The sequence below is a fragment of the Macaca fascicularis genome, chromosome 6 (assembly GCF_037993035.2).
Source record: "Macaca fascicularis isolate 582-1 chromosome 6, T2T-MFA8v1.1".
In the NCBI taxonomy this organism is placed as follows: Eukaryota; Metazoa; Chordata; class Mammalia; order Primates; family Cercopithecidae; genus Macaca; species Macaca fascicularis.
Window position 1 is genome coordinate 156,286,008 of NC_088380.1, and position 19,192 is coordinate 156,305,199.

Consider the following 19,192-nt stretch of genomic DNA (forward strand, 5'->3'; position numbering starts at 1 on the left):
TAAGCATCCATCCAGCTCATCGGCTCTAATTCTGTGGTCCTGTTGGCTTCTAGGATTCCTTGTTGTTGTAGTCAACTGGGGGAAGAAGGGGCAGAGGGAGCGAACAGAGTTAACATCCTATCAGCCCGAGCTTCACCACGGCACCCGAGTCTGGGGCAGTCTCCCCGGCTTCTACATAGGCAGTGCTTCTTCCTCATTCTATGGGGCTTTGATTTTGCAATTCCGAGAGCCTGGGGGTCCCAGCAAGGAAAACGGTTTTCAAATAATGGTTTTGAGAAACAAAGCTGGGGAAAAGGCAATGTAAGCTCAGGGTCTGGCAGGCAGGCAGAGATCCTGGGAAGGCTGGGTGCTGACTGCACATGGAGCAGTGGGAAGGGATGCTGGCGAGAGAAGACGGGGGCACTTAGGCTCCGGCCCCAGCTCTGCTCTCAGTGCCTGGCTGTGTGGTATTGGGCTGGCCCCTTCCCCTCTCTGGGCCATAGTTTCCCCATCTGTATAGTAAGGCCATTGGACAAAATGATTCCTCTGCAGATGTGGCTTCTGAGTTGTTTGTGCCTGAGGGACAGCCAGTGTTGGGAAGTTCCCCCAGGAGATCCCTGAGCCGAGTCTGCCCTTTGACCACAAGCTTGGAGTCCAAGCAGATGAAGCCCTGTGGGAGCTTTTGGAATTTGAGCCTGAGTGAGGGAGAGTAGCTGAAGGTTCTGTGACTGAAGGCTTGGCCAGAGGGGTGCCCCGAGCCCTCCAGATGAACTTGACTGCAACCAGCCTCTGGTGGGGAAAGGACTGATCTCTGGATTCGACCACACAGGAGTGCAGGACGTGGAAGTAGGAAAGGATGGAGAAGACAGCAGAGGGCTTCAGAGGATGAAGTGGTGGGACCAGGAGATTCAGAGAAACGCAGGAGGCTTGTGATGGGAGGCAGAGCTGGGTAGAGGCAGAGGCTTAGGTTTGGAACTTGAAGATGTACAGACGACGTGGAGTCGGGCTCCTCTGAACACACTCTGGCCACGTCCGGAGCCTAGAACAGAACACAGTCCTCTAGCACCGTCCTCTGTCAGGTACCCTCACCTTCCTGCTGCTTGTCACACAAGGCCCAAGGCCAACATGGTTCAGAAGGAGGCTCTGAATTCAACTGCCTGGGTCCAATTATGACTTGTTTACTTAGTGGACAGGTGACTCTGGGCAAGTTGCTTGCTGTGTGAGCCTCAGCTTCCTCCTCTGTAAAATGGGTACAGTTCTGAGATTGCATGGTCATCATGAGGAGTGAAGGATGAAGGCACATAGAGCAGGATGAATGGGGCTGAGGTGACATCGCAGTCTGAGCCCACGCCGCCTGCGGGCAAGATACCCTGAGCTATGTTGAGGGACAAGTGGGAATGGAACCCAGTCAGGGAATGCCCAGAGTTGCTGAAGGGCTCTGGAACAGGCTCTGGAAAGAGGCAGGAGGAATTGAAAGTCAGAGGCTGTGGGACACAGGAAGGTGATCAGCTTGAGATGCCTGAAGGACTGGGGGGGGCGGGTCTCCTCTCCTGCCTTTCTAGGGTATTGTGTGAGCAATGTATCTGAACCACTGTGCACTCACCTGCTGACAGGGGACCCCGGGCAGGGCCTAGGAATCTGCATTACGAGCTCCCTATGAATTCCCATGCACATGGAAGTTTGGGAAATGCCAGGCTATAGGGCAGCCTAGGACTCTCACAAACAGCCGAGGCCACGGAAGCCACAGAGAGAAAGCATTGCTTTAGGTTCTTTAGCGAGCTGATGGCAGAGCTGGAACAGAACCTGCCTCTCTGCCCAGCCAGGGATTCCATAAGGTGGTGCAAATCAGGAGAAATCGATTACACTATTTGTGGAGTTCTTGTGAGCTCCAGGCATTACCTAAGATCTTCACATGAACTAACTCATTTACTCCTCACAAGAACCACTGAGGAAGGAGCAATTATTATCCCCACTCCACAGATGAGGTACCTGAGGTAAAGAGAGGTTAGGTGGCTTACCTGAGGTCACACAGCTCATGAGTTGTTAAGTCGTGTGTGCCAGCCGCCCCTGGGGGTGCTAACTCCCCCAGGAGTCTCCCACCTCCTGCCCTGCCTCTTAGCTACCTCAAAACTTCCTGGGGACCCTCCAGCAGACCTCATGGAAGGGGGCGGAATATGTATAGGAGACTTCTGGGAGTCAGACACTGTGCTAAACAGCTTGCATTACCATTTAATCCGCCCAGGATTCCTGTGAGGCAGAAATCAGCATCGTTCCCTCGCCCTCACTTTCTAGAGAAGGAAGCCACTGCAGCTCACCCAATGTCACGCAACTAAAAAGCAGCCAACGGGATTTGAACCCAGTCTATGCATCTGTAGAGCACACACTCTTGGGCTGCCCACCCCAACACCTCTGAGGGCAGTAACGAGGAATCCCACCTCGCAGAGGAGACGGAGGCCAGGAGGGAGGAGGCTCTGCCGGACCTGAGCCCAAGCCTTCTAGCTCTGAGGCCACTGTTCTTCCCTTCAACCCTGCTGCTTCCCACAACAGAAAGTTTATCACTGGTCCCTCCCAGCCCTTTGGGCAAAATCAACCCCTTCCCAGCCTGGCCATTTCTAGGGGAAAATGACACCCAACACCTATCCTTTTTTTTTTTCCCTTTTCTGAAATGAGGTCTTGCTCTGTAAACCAGGCTGGAGCGCAGTGACACTTCTCAGCTGACTGCAACCTCTGCCTTCCAGGCTCGAGCGATCCTTCCACCTCAGCCTCCCAAGTAGCTGGGATTACAGACATGTGCCACCACATCTAGCTAATTTTTTGTATTTTTTATAGAGACAGGGTTTCGTCATTTATCCAGGCTGGCCTCAAACTCCTGGGCTCAAGCGATTTCCCCAACCTCAGCCTCCCAAAGTGCTAGGATTACAGGCGTGGGCCACCGCACCCAGCCAACACCTATCCTTGAGGAATAGAAAGATCCAGCCTCCACACCACACACCATCACTGACTCAAGTGGCTGTGTCTGATTCCTGGGTGAGCCTGAGGGTTTCGGAGAGGTGATCTCTGAGGTCCTCACTGCTGGGCTTTTCCTGCAATTTTCCAACTAAACTCTCCCAGGGGCTCAGCACCATGGGGTGGTTCAAAGAACCATGATGAAGGCTGGTTTGAATTGTCGTGATGACCATTTTTGTCCACATCTCTTGGTACCCATAAGCCAGACTTTCTCTGGAGCTTATACCTAGAAGGGGTTCTGGGTCCTGGGGTGCAGGCCTGTCAGCTTTACAGGAGAGCACAGGATTGCTTTCCAAAGTGGCTGAACCAGGTAATGCTCCCATCAGCAGTGTATGAGCGTCCCCATCTCCTTGACCACACTTGAAGTCATCAGATTCCTTGAAGCATATAGGTTGCACACTTCATTTTGCATGTATCAAATTTGTGTAATAAAAAATGTAAGGAAGCCATGGAAATAAAAACATAGGTATGCCTTCTGCAGGCTGCTATGCTCCTGTGCACAAAGGTGTCTAGAACTTTGCCCTCCACGCACAAGTTGCAGAGCACCCTCATCAGGACATTTACGAAGGCCCTGGGGTGGGATGGGAACTGCCTTTGTGGTCCTTCCCCAGCCCAGCAGTATGCAGTGGCCGGGGTCCAATCAAAGGTCACCTGGGAGGGTGAGTTGCAGGAATTTGGGGGAAAGAGCCCAAGGTGGCTGCCGCCTGCTAACAGCTTGTCTAGACAGGTCCCATGGGGCTTCACCGCACATTGCGAGAGCCCTGGCCAGCCCCCTGCCCACTTGCAAAAGAGGCTGTTGGCAACAACACTTCACCACCAGAAACCTTTACTCCAGTTCGAAACACGCCTTAATGCACAGCGTGAATGACCCACTCTCATGGCCCGCAGAGGTCCGCTCATTCAGGCCCCCGTTTGTTCAGATGAGGAAACTGAGGTGGACTCCGAAGCCTGAGGGCTTTCCGATGTGGAGTGAGTCCCTGTGCCCAGGTGATAAGGGGACCAGGCAGGTCTGGAGCAGGGCTGGGTGGGGCTCAGATATAACAGGCTGGCAGTTAGAGGTGCCAGATGTGAGCCAGGCTGCTGGGTTTGAATCCTGCATCTGCCTCACAGCAGCAGTAGGACCTCAGGCGACTTACATAGGTACGCTGTGCCTCAGGGACCTCATCTGTAGTATAGAGATGATTTAAGAGTACCTGTCTCATCGGTCTATTGAGTTGTCTGGATTAACTCACTAAATGAGCTAAAACTCATGAAGCCCTTGGAACAGTGACTGACACATAGTAAGTACTCAATAAAAAATAACTGCTAAGACCAGGCATGGTGGCTCACACCTGTAATCTGAGCATTCTGGGAGGCCAAGGTGGAAGGATCCCTTGAGCCCAGTATTTCGAGACCAGCCTGAAGGTCAACATAGGGAGACTCTGTCTCTACTATAAATGTTTAAATTAAATTTTTATAATAATAACTGCTAAAATATTATTACTAAAGACAGCTTCTTCACAGTACAAAGAGATGCTCTTCTGAGCACCAACTCTTTGGACTTTGGGGGATAAACTGCCCTTATTCCCTCAAAAATATCACCTGCCATCTATCAAGTCCTTTCAAGTACCTGGACCTTTACCCAGCACTCTGAGATAAATACCATTATCCCTCTGGGCACACAAAGGCTCAGAAAGGTTTAATCATTTGCCCAAAGTCACACAGCCTGTACGAGGCCAAGTTGGGACTCAAACTCAGTTCTGACTGATTCTAAAATCATGTGTTTAGCTGCTGCACTCTAGGACCACCCGCAATGGGTCTGTGAACCAGAACTAGCTCTGGTTCTGACCTGCCTAGTAGGGCCTTTGGCATTTGGGGGAGGAGGCCATTGGAAGTCCAAAGCCTCCTTCCAGATTAGGCATGATTGCAGTAAGAGAAGAGACAGACCCTTCGACCCCCCACCGCTGCTCAGGCTCAAAAATGTAGACCCTGGCAAAACAGTCCTTTCCACCCAGAAGCACCCCATAGGGTGGGCTGAGTAACCTTGGGGGCCTCGTCAGTCTTGGGCTGCCCCATGCCCTGCACAGCCCACTTGAGTTCTGAGGAAGGGGCAGTTGGCTAGGTCCAGACTGGAGAAAGCCATCCCACCATGGCTCCTCTGCAAGAACCCCCGGCCAGCCACAAGCCTAAGCCCCCTCCTTAAAGTCTCCTCCTCTGACCTTAGCTGTGCTTCAAGAGAGATAAGAAAGCTGCAGGCCAGGCGCGGTGGCTCACATCTGCAATCCCAGCACTTTGGGAGGCCAAGGCTGGCAGATCATGCGGTCAGGAGTTCAAGACTAGCCTGGCCAGCAAGGCGAAATTCCATCTCTACTAAAATTACAAAAATTAGCTGGGCGTGGTGCCGCGTGCCTGTAGTCTCAGCTACTCTGGAGGCTGAGGCAGGAGAATTGTTTGAACCCAGGAGGCAGAGGTTGCAGTGAGCCGAGATCACGCCACTGCACTCCAGCCTGGGTGACAGAGCAAGACTGTCTCAAAAAGAAAAAAAAAAAAAAAGCTCCAAACTGCTCTGCTGCCATATACTCTACTCCTCCACTCCCTCCAGGGAGGCAGGATGGGGGTGGAGTGTCTGGAGGGAGGCTGCCTGCTAGCCTGGGGATGGCATCCACAGAGGCTATGACACCACCCCTGGCTGGGCTGCTGGGCTCAGAGGCCCCCGTTCAGCCTGCCCAGAGCCTGCCAGCCACCAGGCATGTGACTCAACAACCCCAATGAGTCTGACAGCATCTACCCGGATGAACTGAGCAAGGCGGGGTGAAGGAGAAAGAGGCTGGCTAGGACCAGGCCTTGGCTCTGCAGCCAGCACACCTGGGTAAGTGCCCTACTCCTCTGGGGCCTCAGGCCGTGATGTTCCCTGGTTTGGGACAGAGGGGACAATTGAGGTCATTCCATGTGTGACAGTAGACACCTGGATTCTCAGAGAGGGAACATCTGAGGAGCTGGGGACACGCCCTGGATAGACAGAGAAGAAGACGGCATTCCAGGTGGAGAGCTCTGTGTACAAAGGTATGGACGCAGGGCTGCAGAGGCATTTTCGGAGAACAGTAGAGAAGCCCGGTTGGCTGGAACCGAGAGTTGGTCTGAAGCTCAGAGAGGTTGGAGAAACAGGAAAGGCCTAGAGTGTGCGGTAGCTTTGGCAACAGAAACCAAAGCCTCAGAGCTTGGGGAAAGTTCTCCTTGGTATCTGTCTGTCCCTGGGAGGGAGTGCCTTTCTTTAGCCTATTTGTCCCTCTCCCCAAAATACCATCAGCCAAGAACCCCAGTGCAGGGCAGAGACCTAGGAATTTGGATAACAGGCAACTCTGAGATGTCAGGCAATGGGGAAAGGAGAGCTCAGGTGGGACTAGGAGGGGTAGGAAGCCCAAGGGCTGCAGTCACCATCTTCAAACCACTCCGGAGCTTCCTGGGGAGCAGGGACTTGTTCTGTGCAGCCCCAGAGGACATGGCAGATGGCAGCAGAATACTAGGAAGACACCTCCAATAGTCTGTCCAAAGAGGGTGAGGGGATTAGGAAGTACAGATATATCCTGAGTTACAATTTTATCTTTTAAAATGCTATGAAAGCTATATGCATTTGGTACCCTCCTCAACTTACAATGCAGTTGTGATGGGGTTATAAGGTTACTTCAGATAAACCAATTTTATATTGAAAATATCGCAAGTCAAAAATACACATTCGGGCCAAGTGCGGTGGCTCACACCTGTCCTCCTAGCACTTTGGGAGGCCAAGGCGAGCAGATCAGGAGTTGAGGAGTTCAGGAGTTCGAGACCAGCCTGGCCAACGTGGCAAAAACCCATCTCTACAAAAAAAAAAAAAATACAAAAATTGGCTGGGTGTGGTGACACGTGCCTGTAATCCCAGCTACTTGGGAGACTGAGACATGAAAATTGCTTGAACCTGGGAAGTGGAGGTTGCAGTAAACTGAGATTGCACCACTGCACCCCAGCCTGGGCAACAGGGCAAAACTCTGTCTCAAAAAATAAACAGAAAAAATACGTTCAACTTACAATACTTTCCATTGACGATGGATTTATCAGGAAGTAGTCCCATCATAAGTTAAGGAACATCTGTAGTGAGCTCCTCATCACCAGAGGTATGCAAGCTTAGTAGGGACACCATAGAGAGAAGTCAAACATCAGAAGAGGTTGGGCATCATAGCCTTTCCTACCACCAGCCTCGGATCTCACATGCCAGCTCTAGCTGCTTTGGGAAAATCATGAGCTGAGCCTTCCTGCAGCCTGGATGTCAGATTCCCAGCCAGACATGACATCAGTTCTGCCCTAACTTTGCACAAGGGCCTCTTGGACCTCCTACGTCCTACCTCCCACTTCCTTTCCACTGCTGCCTCCTGCCTTCCCAGGGGACACCAGGCCTGACCAAAGAGACTTGGAGCCTGGTTGTGAGATGGAGGTCCCCGAGGAACATTCAGCTGATGGCCTTCCGCCCGGCAGGAATGAGACAAAGGGGGCCAGGGTCCCTGGGATCCCTGTTCACACGCTCCAGAGAGTCTGCGTGGAAATTCCAGGAGGGTCACAGGAAAGCTTCAAATTTAGAACCACGATGCTTTCTTTTTTTCCCCCTTTCTCTTCTGTTCCATCCTTTCCCTCAGTGGTCGGAGGGGGTGTCATAGGAGGCTGGGAAAGGAAAGCAAGAATCCTCTTGGGCTGAGTCACAGAAAAAGCATGGAGAGACGGAGGGTGTGGAGTAGATTGGGAGGCCCACCAGACAGGGCTTGGGGAAGTGGACAGCAGCATGGGAGAGGATGGAGAGGACCTAGAAGTCAAGGGCATGGCCAAGCACCTGTGAGGGTCCTGGAGCAGTGGGCAACTACATCGCCCAGGCCAGCAGCCCTCCCTAGATACTCAAGACCAGAGCTGCCAGAACCTGGGATCAAGTTGGGTTCAAGTTGGGTTCAGAGAGTCAGCCCAGGGGTTTCTAGAATAGAGACAGAAGGATCTTGGGAATGCGGCTTCCAGGAATCTCAGGCAATGTGCCCCCACCTCACACTGACTGCAGAGCTCAGAGTCATACAACGTCCATCACGCTCGGAGTCATACAACATCCATCACATTCACTCTGGTGCCCCTGGTAGATGCTTAAATATTCCTGGTGTTCAATCCCATACTCATTGCATCATAGTTCTTTTAGAGCTGAGGGACCTTAAAGAGGATCAGGGCCTATCTCCTTGTGTTATAGATGCAGAAACTGAGGCCCAGTGACAAGGAAAGACATGCCCAAAATCATGCTGCCAGACTGACCACATCCTTTGCTTCTTCTCTGCCTTCTAGCCAAAGATGGAGACTATGGTACACTCTTCACAGTCAAGGGCAGGGGACAGAGGAGAGGCGGTGCCCAGGCAGGATGCAACTATCTCCAAGAGATAGTTAGAGGATGGCAGCCTATCTTGAGTTCTGGCTGCTCTGCCCAGGAGGTCCCTTTGAACGGCCAGAGATGGTCCCCAATGCTGTTGGCCTCCTGCAGAGGAAAGAGCCCAAGGCTAGGAATGGAAATTCTTGGTTCTATTCCTGGCTGTGCCCTAACTCTTCATATGACCTTCAATGTGACCTTGAGCATGCAGCTTCCTCTGGCCTCAGTGTGTCCAGTGAGAGGCTAGACCCAGCCAGGCATGGTGACTCACTCCTATAATCTGAGCACTTTAGGAGGCCGAGGCAGGCAGATCATGAGGTCAGGAGTTTGAGATCAGCCTGACCAACATGGTGAAACCCTGTCTCTACTAAAAATACAACAAATTAGCCAGGTGTGGTGGTGGGTGCCTGTAATCCCAGCTACTCAGGAGGCTATCGCAGGAGAATCACTTGAACCCCGGAGGTGGAGGTTGCAGTGAGCCAATATCACGCCACTGTTCTCCAGCCTGGGCGACAGAGCAAGACTGTCTCAAAAAAAAAAAAAAAAAAAAAAAAGAGGCTAGACCCAACTAGCTGGGCAGTGGGGTATTCCAGCCATGATCTGCCTCCTGTCTCCTGCAAGGACTCCTCTCCATCGGTCTCAGTCCATCCCAGATTTTACCTGCCCGGCTCAGCACAGGAAGTGAGTGAGGCACAGAAAGAAAATAGCAGCTCGTGGATTCCCTTTCACCTCATAACAGCATCTTCTACGCCCAGGCTCTGCTTTTTAGCTGTGAAATTCCCAGAGAGACAAAAAGCTAAGAAAACCCTTAAGATCACCCCAGTGAGGAAAGCTGAGACCAGAGAGAGTTCACAGATGGCTCAAGGTCACACAGCAAACTGGGAATGGGCTTTGGGTTTCCTGACTCCTAACGGTGCTCTTGCCACTGACCACACTGCTCTCCAGAATAACAGGCACATAAGCTGTCCTTGTGTGGACCCCGGCAGCAATTTAGCTTGGTGGCTTAAACCCCCACACAGGGAGCTACGATCTCTTCCCCTGGCTGGGACTCAGTTTCTGCTTCTATAAAACAGAGACGGCCAGGTGCGGTGGCTCATGCTTGTAATCCCAGCACTTTGGGAGGCCAAGGCTGGCAGATCACCTGAGGTTAGGAGTTCAAGACCAGCCTGACCAACGTGGTGAAACCCTGCCTGTACTAAAAATACAAAAATTAGCCAGGCGTGGTGGCAGGCGCCTGTAATCCCAATTACTCGGGAGGCTGAGGCAAGAGAATTGCTTGAACCTGGGAAGCTGAGGTTGCAGTGAGCTGAGATGGCGCCACTGCACTCTAGCCTGGGGGACAGAGTGAGACTCCGTCTCAAAAAAAAACAAAAAACAAAACAAAACAAAAAAACAGAGACACAGGGTGGACCAGATGTCTCTAGAAGACTTTCTGCCATAACACTAAGGATCTACCAGGACCCCAGTGCTTTCCTGGGAGGCCCCTGCCAACACCTACCTCAGCCCTATCTTCCCCAAGGATAGGGCCATCCAGGCCAGGAAATCCCACCAAGTCTTCCCCCCAATTCAGCCCTGTCCCACCCCAGACCCTGGGGCTGGACTTCATCCAGAATTACAGGCCCCAGCCCAGCTCCCGCTCTGAGGATCTGGACTTTTTCTTACCATAAAAGGGCAAGCGTGCCTCTCTTGGTCCCTGCTGCCAACCCTGCTGGGGGAAAGACTGAGCTATTTTTAGAAAACTCAAGGGCTTGCTCCTGAACTCGAGATGGGGCGTCTCTGCGCCTGCACCCTGAGAGCCCCCTCCCCATCTTTCTTCCTCCTCCTTCTCCCATCGCTCTCTCCCTTCCCTTTCTCTTCCTCTCTGTCTTGCTCTCAGTCTCACTCCATCCATCTCTCTTCCCTTTTTGCTCCCTCTCCTCCCATCCCGCATCACTGTTCGGTCTTCCTTCCCCCTCGCTTCTTCCTTCTCCCAAAATCTTTTCATAGTCAGCTTCCCTCCCCCACTTCTCTCCCTCAGATCTCCTTTCTGGTGGTGGAAGAAAGTAACACATCTGCACTCCCACCCCTTCTTAAACACTATTTACAACTTAAATTCCAAACATCCGCCATCTGGTTCTAGGAAGGGCCAAAAGATATTTGGAGAAGGAAGTCATGATTATTCCATCTTCAAAGCAAAAGGAACTTAAAGGCTCTCTTCTCTCCACCTTCCTCCCGAGGCCCCTTTGTTTAATATCTGGCCGATCAGGATCCCCCAGTGAGCAGAAGAGGTCAGGACATTTGCTGGAGTCCCAGTTGAACCTGTGACTGGCTGAATCACTTTGAGTTCCTTGCTTCTCCTCTCCATGCCTCAGTTGCCTCATCTGAACAATGGGTGCAAGACTAGGGTGCTTCCAGCACTGATGTTCCAAGACTTCAAGTCCTGGTGCAGAAAATCCACCTGGTCCAGATCACTGGGGCCTACTTTGGGGCTGAGCAGTAAAGGGTAGGATGGGGGCAAGGGAGTGGGAGGCATTAAGGGAGTGCCATCCTCATCCCCAGATGCACCAGTTTCTCTCTCGCTCCATGGAGATCTATGCCGGCCGTTCACCTGCATTCACACCCACACTCACACCAGGGAATGGGGTGGGGTCAGACCATCCCTCCGTATCTGATCTAGGACTCGGGACACTCTAGAGTCCAGTCCTATCCCCACCACATCATGTAGATGCGGGCCCTTGAGGCTCAGAGAGGGGAATACCCTTGTCTACAATCACATAGCATAGCTACAGAAAACCTGTTACCTAGCCTGCAACTCCTCCCACCCAACACATTCCAGAAGAAACCAACATCTGTATTATCTAGAAAGCATTACCCAGTCCCAGCGAAGCCCCTGGAACCCTGGAGGTCCATGTTCTTTGCAAAGCTTATAGGGCAGAGGCAGAACCAATGCCTCTTTTTTTTTTTTTTTTTTTTTTGAGACAGAGTCTAATTCTATCACCCAGGCTGTAGTGCAGTGGTGTGATCTCGGCTTACTGCAACTTTTGCCTCCTGGGGAGTTCAAGCAATTCTCCTGCCTCAGCCTCCCGAGTAGCTGGGATTACAGGTATGTGCTACTGTGCCCAGCTAATTTTTGTATGTTTAGTAGAGATAGGGTTTCACCATGTTGCCCAGGCTGGTCTCGAACTTCTGACCTCAGGTGATCCACCCGCCTTGACCTCCCAAAGTGCTGGGATTACAGGCGAGAGCCACTGCGCCCTGCCGAGAACCAATGCCTTCAACATGATGTGAATTTCTTTTAACAAACAGCACAGAGGGGAGAAACGCCATGGGAAAGAGGCAGAACACCACCACCAAAAGGAGAAGCCCCCTTGCTTCTGGAGACGGATGGTTTTCAGGGCTCAGATGGTCTTACTTATACTGACAATGCTTTCTCTGTTCACAAAAGCCTCTCCAGAAAGACCAACGTACAATACATCGAAGTATTGCCAAGAGATATTGACTCTGGTTATCACTCTGTAAAAATGGTATGATGAGTAGTTGGTCTTACAAAGGAGCTGTGAGAATGTATGTAGGGCTGCCTGGAGCCAATCTTTACTAACTGTGTAACCAGGAGGGAGTGCTGTGACCTCTGGAGCCTCAGTAAAGCGGAGATAAGAATGGTACCTAATTCTTTAAAGCAAGGATCTCTGAGTAAAGAAACAAAAAATTAAAAGAATGGTACCTAATTCAGCCAGGCACAGTGGCTCATGCCTCTAATCCCAGTGCTTCAGGAGGGCAAGGCAGGAGGATCACTTGAAGCCAGGAGTTCGAGACCAGCCTGGGCAACATAGCAAGACCCCATCTCTACAAAAAATTAAAAAATAAAAACTTAGCCGGGCATGGTGGCATGTGACTGTGGTCCCAGCTACTCAGGAGGCTGAGGCGGGAGGATCGCTTGAGCCAGGAGTTCAAGGTTACAGTGAACTGGCTGTGCCACTGCACTCCAGCCTGGGCAGCAGGTGTTGCCCTGGAAAGCAAGATCCTGGAGAGCAAGACCCTGTCGCTTTAAAAAAAAAAAAAAAAGAAAAGAAAAGAAAAGAAAAGAAAAGAAAAGAAAGAAAAGAAAATTATTGGTACTTAACTCATAAGTCACTTTGAGGATCAGATGAGAAAAGCTGTGTAAAATAAAGCACTTAGCAAGTGTGGGGTGCATCAGAAGCACCCAATGACATGTTAGCTGTCATTATGATTACAGCATGTCCCAACGTGCCTAGTGCACAGTCAGCCGGACAGGTGATGGCTCTTACCTTTGTCACTCTTTTCTCAGTTTCTGCCCTCACCGAAGGGCCAAGTGACAGGAACTCACAGGGATCCTGGTGTCTATGCCCCACCCGTCCCCAGGGCCTGAGCTGCTCGAGGCAAGGCTTGGGATTCTAGGCTGGGCAGGTCTTTTTTTCCCCCTCTCTTCCCTTTTCCCTGCAATGCTCTTGTTTCAGCCTCAAACTGCGTTCCCAGGGCTTGCTCAAAACTCCCCGAAGCAACGCTCCCTGGGGAGGAAGTACGGAGCGTGTGAGGCTGGTGAACTTGGCTGGGGTGTCAAGGGGGTGGGAGGGCACTCTGGGAACAGAGGCCCAGGGAAGCTGTGCGACAAAGGGGACATGGAAAGGGACACGCAGGGGCTCCCACAGCTTCCCCAGATGCCTCTTCAGACCTTTGCTCTCTCCCTGCTTCTGCTCTTCCTCCCATGACTGGGCTTTGCTACGGCTCCAGCCCCATGCTAATAATAGAAATGGCAGCCATTTATCCTGGGCTTATGATGTGCCTGGAAATATGCTCGCACTTGACATCTGCCTCATTTGACTTTCACAAACAAGACCGTGAGGTCGGAAACAGGCTCAGAGAGGTGAAGACACCAGCTTTAGATCACACAGCTAGGAAGTGCTAGAGGCGAGATTCAAACGCGGGTCTGCATGACTCAAAGCCTATGTCTTTTCTTTCCAGACATGTGGTGGAAACCTAGGGCCCTGGAGCCCAAGGAGAGCAAGGGCTGTACCAAGTGCACAGGCATGAGTGAGCTGAGGAAGGGGAACTGTGAGCAAAGAGATCCCTCCAGAAAGAGCTGGGTGTAAGCATGAGTTCATGAGCTTGCCCGGAGCCCTGGCCTCAGCCCTCTCCTCACTGAGGTGCCATCTGGCTCACAGATGCGGCCCATTCCCAGCCCCTCATGTTTCTTGGAAATGAGCAAGGCAGGAAAGGGCACAGGGGCTTCTGCGATGACCATGGCGATGATAACTTTGACTTGTGGTCATCCAGCCAGCTACTGCCCACATCCAAGAGAAAGCTGGATTGAGCATCAGGAGCCTGGGTTCAAGTCTGCCGCTCATGCTGTCCCACAGGTGACCCTGGGCAAATCGCACAGGCTCCTGGAACTTCAGAAAGGGGAAGAATTATTCCTACCTCTGGCGACATCCGTGAATGTGCCTTGAGTTATGGGAGTGTTTTGCAGGCTGAAAGCTTTGTGTACATGGGAAGCATCAAAGACAGCCACAAGCCTGTCCCTTTGGTCTTGGTCATCATGTTAACCCCAGGTTTTGATTAAACCCTACATGCTCCTTTCTTATGTGTGAGGCTGAGGTGGGGGCATTGGTCAGAGGAGCCTCTGGGAAATTTCCTTTCAGGACAGTTCTTTTGTTAAGGGGCCTGGGTGTGCTGAGAAGGGAAGGTGGCTCCTCCTGCTCTTGGAGCTTGGAGTTTCTCAGAAACTCTCCCTTAAAAGCCAGGCAGGCCAAGAAGGGATAATGGTTGCTCAGGGCCCAAGGGGCAGGATCTCTGAGGCCCGGAAGATCTCAGTAGGTTCAGCCCGAGAGTACCCAGAAGTGGCCCAGGCCCATCCTCCATCCCTCAGAGCCTGGCAACCTGGTCAGGACCCTCAAAGGCCACGACCGTACCCAAAGGGCACCCTGGTGTCCTTCTGACAGGTGAGATCTTTGTTTCTTTCAGGCAACGGCACTGACTGGTGGGAGCCACCCCTGCCATGCTAATGTTGGAGAAGCAAGAACTCTGCAGAAGCAGCCTCCTGGGACCAGAAGAGGGCCAGCAGCGGGCAGCTCAGAGACAGAACTGTGAGCCCACCGCCCCTCCACCCCTCCGGCACCCACATCCACTCCCCACCCCAGCCCACCTGCAGGCGGCTCCTGGAGTAACCTGGGTCCCTCAGGATAAACTCCCCACCCCAACTTCAGAATGACCAAGAAACCGGGCCTCAGGATGACGAGAAGCAGAATGGGCGTTGGTAAAGGAAGGCTCCCCACTGATTGGTGGCAGTGTGGGCAATTCAGGGCTGTCAGAGTCTGGGTTGTAGGTAAAAAGAAATAGAACCCAAGAAGGGAAATCCAACTAGGAGCCAAGAATCCAGTCTACCCCATTCTCCTTACAAAATAGCAATGCAAAGCCTGTGTGATTTGGACATAAAGCCTCTGTTATTCAACTTGATTTGGTGAATAACAGACTTGAGAGAAATGTGGGAAAATAATAGTAATCTTCCCCAGAAAGTGAGCTCCTAAAGCAGGAAGACCTGGGGCTGTGTGATCTTGGATAAGTCACTCAACCTCTCTGAGGCTAGTGATAAAGAGCCAGCTCATAGGACTTTGAGAGGGTTTGTGAGGTTGGGCTGGTGTCCCCAGGCACGGCCCTTGGCACATGGTGAAACTCAAGAACACAGAGCAGTTTTTACCATTCATCACATTATTTCCCACACTTGCCAATTTTTAAATTTCATGTTCATGGTGGAACAGGTAGGGCGAGGTGCCGGCTCCATAACACAAGTGGAGAAACTGAGGCCTGTGGAAGTGAAAGCATTCGCTCAGAGTTGCATGTAGGGTCGGTTGCAAAGGGGAACTCTGGCACCAGTTCTCATGTGGATGGAAAAAGTGCAGGAAGATTTGGAGGTGAGCAGAGGAGAAGGGAGGAGGAGGCAGGGTTCCAGGAAAGGAGCTGACGCTCAGGGATGTGGGACAAGTCGCAGGCCTGTCTTACATAACATGGTCCACCTGTTCACCTCTGCATGCCCCACAAATGTGTGCAAACGTGCACCCCAGCACAGCGCACACCCAGGCCTCCCTCACTAGCAAATAAGCCACAGAGACTGGGTTTAAACAAATTGGATTAGGAGGGCTGCAGGCGCCTCCTCCTGCCGACTGTCCGGCTCCGACACTAAACAGGCCTGCAGAACTGCCAGCTGTGGTCTCTCGGACACACTGACAGTCGGTCCTTTGCTCCCTCACCCCACCCGTGGGCCTCAGGAAGGGGGCTGGGGTCCGAGAAGATGCCACAATGATGGATGGGGTGAGGGATGTTCCAGGGCTAGCTCAACAGCACACAGGATGTTAGTGCTTTTGCGAGGCACATTTCCGAACAGTTCCCAGACGCACCCCCTCTTCCCCCCTCACCCTCCCCTCCGGCAGCCTCTCCCATGGCCACTGCTGCTGTCTGGGACTTGGGCCCAGCCTGAGGCTTCAACCAGAGCCCTGTCCTTGAGCAGACTCACCTCATCTTTCAGTCCTGCAGCTGGGCTGAGCGGGGAGTGGTCAGCTCAGAAGACACTGGCCTGGGGATGAGATACGGGGAATGCTTTAGAGAGAAGAAAGAGCTTGTGAACAGGCAATGCTGGTCTTAAAGGTGGCATCTTGGTGCTTTCTCATGCCTTGTTTTCTTTCATCCTTATAATATGGCTGAGGGTGAGGGGACGGGTGTGACTGCCAAAACTTCCTTTCTTGGTGATTCCACAACACCACTTTCTGATCCCTGAGCCTGTGCCATGCCCGGTGTGATGTGCCAGGGACACCAGGGTGAATACTTACAGTCCCTGTCCCCCTTCCTTCACGGAACAGCCTCCTTTAGGCTGGGTCACTGGGCACTGGGGCCTCCCTGGTCTTCCAGGATTGCAACTTCACAGAATCCCTTTTCCATAAGGCACATGGAAGGGACTGTCACCCGCAACGGGAGCCTTGACAACCAGCCAAATCAGAACACAGACCTTGATGTCGGACGGCCCGGAGTTCAAATCCTGCCTTGCTCTCTTTCAGCTGGAAAGCTGTGGTCAAATTACTTAGCCTCTCCAAGCTGGTTTTCCCTTCTGCAAAATGAGGATGTACAAGCTGCCACCTCACAGAATGACTGTGAGAATTAATTCTTATTTTCCACACCCTCATTTGCGAGGGGGAGAAACAGAAGCCCAGAGAGGGAAAGGGCTTGGTTAGGATCACACCACGAGTTGGGGGTTAAGTCAGTATGGGGTAGGTCCCCTCCTTCTCTGGGTGTTCCTCTCTCCCATCCCTTATCTCAACATAAATCCTCCCCAATTGCCCAGGTTGTCCAGGCAATTCCTGGCACATGTCCTGGGGCCTGCCCTCCACCTTCAGCCCTGCTCTGGCCTCTGCAACAGCAGAGTCCTGGGTGACCAGCAATGACCCCCGGCCCTCTGAGTGCTGGTAGAGGGTGGGGGAGCTCTGCGGCAAGCTCCCAGCCCAGAGCAGCCTGGCCATATAAGGGAAGGAGCCCAGGGAGGCCTCCTGGCTCAGGCCTGGCGAGAAAACCCAGACAGCCACTGTTTATTTTCTCCTCCCCAGCTCACCCACGCCTCCCCAAGCCTCCCGACAGAAGACAGAGGTCCCCCACAGCCCAGAGACATTTCCTGAAGACATGGGGAGCACAGAGGTGGAAACAGCCCATCCACCCAGGAGCGGCCCCCAACGCTGCCGGCAGCCAGCACCCAGAGCCATCAGGTAAAACTGAGGCCACCTGGCTCAACATTGCTTTTCACAGAAGGGGAAACAGCCACAGAGAGAAGGGCCTGGTAAGAAGTGCAACCTGGGACCCCCAAGTGGTGGCTCTCATCCTGACCGGGGATCCAGAGTAGGAGGGAGCCTTTGGTGGGGTAAGTGGAATGGGGGAGGGGTAGCCATAGACCCCTCTTCTCAGTGAGGCCCTCAGGAGAAGGAGGCAGGGGTTGGGACGAGTGCTAAGTGTGCAAGACTCCAGGGAAGAGCTGCTGGAGCCAGGAGAAGCCCCTCCCTCCCGGCCCCTCTGCCCCTCCTCTCAGCCCAGCTGCACTGACTCCTCCTCTGGGAAGCCTTCTCAGCTTCCCCAGGGGTGGGAACCTTTTTTGTCCTCTGAGTGTGCTTGGCTGTCCTTTCTAGGGCACGCTCTCTCTCTTTCTCTCTTTCTGTCTCTCTCTCTCTCATCCCACTTGAGTCTGTCCCCTGTTCACCTTGTGAGGGGCAGTTTCCTTCTACTCAATCTGACTGAGATCCTCCAAGTCGAGGACGGTGTGTCTCTCAGTCCCACTTCCCCTTGGCCCATAGAAGAGGCAGTGTGCTGAATGGAGAGGTGAAATGATTAGACCCTGCCCCCGAACCTAAGGTCTGGCCAATTGGTCAGGGCATGAGACATTCAGTGTAGAGGTTAAAATGAGGGCCCTGGGTTAGGAACCCCAGTTCAGTTCCCAGCTCTGTACCCTTGGAAAAATCCATTCCCAGGGAGCTTTGTGGATGCACAGGGACTTGCGTAATGAAAACATTCAATATCCAGGACTATAAAATTCCACAAATGACCATGCTTATTACATTCATAATCATGATGATTATTCCAGACACAAAGGAACAGAATGAGGCACCAACAGCCAGGGGTGGGCAGATTCAAGGCCCACAGAGGAAATGGAGGCAAACACCTTCCCCTGGTCAGAGTCTGTGCCTCAGCCCTTCTCCCTGCATCAGTTTCTCCTTCAGAAGCGTGGGACTACCTCCCATCTAGTTCCTGTTTCTAAACCCAGGGGAGATGCTATCTTTGCTGCAATAATCTTAGCCTACATCTTGGAATGGAAATGGCCTTGGTGGAAATGGTCTTCAACTCCCCTGGTCCAAGCTCAGGCCCTGGGACCCTGGAACAATCCCCTTCCCTTCCTGGTCCTCCATGTAGAAGCAATAACATTCCGTTGCCAGCGGCACCAGCCGTTCTGATGATTAAATGGGATCGGACACTGTTTCCCAAACTCAGTCATTCAGATGCCCCCTATTTTATTTCTTCCATGTCTGCAAACGATTATAATATTTTTAAATGTAAGATGAGTCCTTTTTAATACAAATAGAAATAGCTACTGTAAATAGAAAACTCTGATACCGTACATAATTAGCAAATAAAGGTAACCATAAATACAGTAAAAATGAAACAATGTTATTACACTTTAACCTAATAGTTTGGCTTGCAAGGCCCTGGGCCTGAAGCCTGGGCAATTAGTGATAGCAGCAAACTGAGGCTTTCTACCCCACGGAAAATAGGACTGAAAGCAAATTGACAGGGAGCAACTGATCCATTCCACAACAGAATGGATCAGTTTCTCCCTGACAATTTGCTTTCCATTCTGTTGTGTCCTGTCTCCCAGCAGAGGCTACAAACTCCCCCACATCACTTACCCACCTGCTGCACGTGCGAAGCCAAAGGTAGTTTATCTGAAAGGGCTTTGGAAATAATCACGCACCAAGTGAAGGCGGAGGACACACCTTGTCAGCTTAGTTCTCGGCAGCAAATCATCTCTTTTTCAGGGTAACCCTGCCTGGTTCTTACTGAAATCTCCTTGCTGAACATGCTAAGCTCTTCTCTCTCAGGCGCAGTGGGAGCCGTGGAGAGTGGAGTAGACCAGCTGTCCGTGATCCCCAAAGGAGTCCAATGTTGGAATCACTCCCCAGCCAAATGTAGGATTTTTAAAAATCTATTTATTTATTTGTGTAGAGACCAGGCGATGAGACTGGCTAATTTTTTGTATTTTTTGATAGAGACAGGATTTCATCG

General features: G+C 52.0%; 2 long non-coding RNA genes across 3 annotated transcripts; both read right to left on the reverse strand.

Moving 5' to 3' along the window:
• Positions 1–6,952: 6,952 nt before the first annotated feature.
• Positions 6,953–10,111, reverse strand: LOC123574055 (uncharacterized). Its single transcript, XR_006698898.3, has 2 exons — positions 10,052–10,111; positions 6,953–8,497 (listed from the first exon to the last, which is right to left on the reverse strand). It is a non-coding gene; the product is annotated as an uncharacterized lncRNA (long non-coding RNA).
• A 4,962-nt stretch (positions 10,112–15,073) lies between these two features.
• On the reverse strand, positions 15,074–18,943 carry LOC141407081 (uncharacterized). Of its 2 annotated transcripts, none has more exons than XR_012414240.1 (3): positions 18,821–18,943; positions 15,894–15,953; positions 15,074–15,187 (listed from the first exon to the last, which is right to left on the reverse strand). It is a non-coding gene; the product is annotated as an uncharacterized lncRNA (long non-coding RNA). The 2 variants fall into 2 exon arrangements; XR_012414241.1 differs by having other exon boundaries at positions 18,817–18,943.
• Positions 18,944–19,192: the final 249 nt, after the last annotated feature.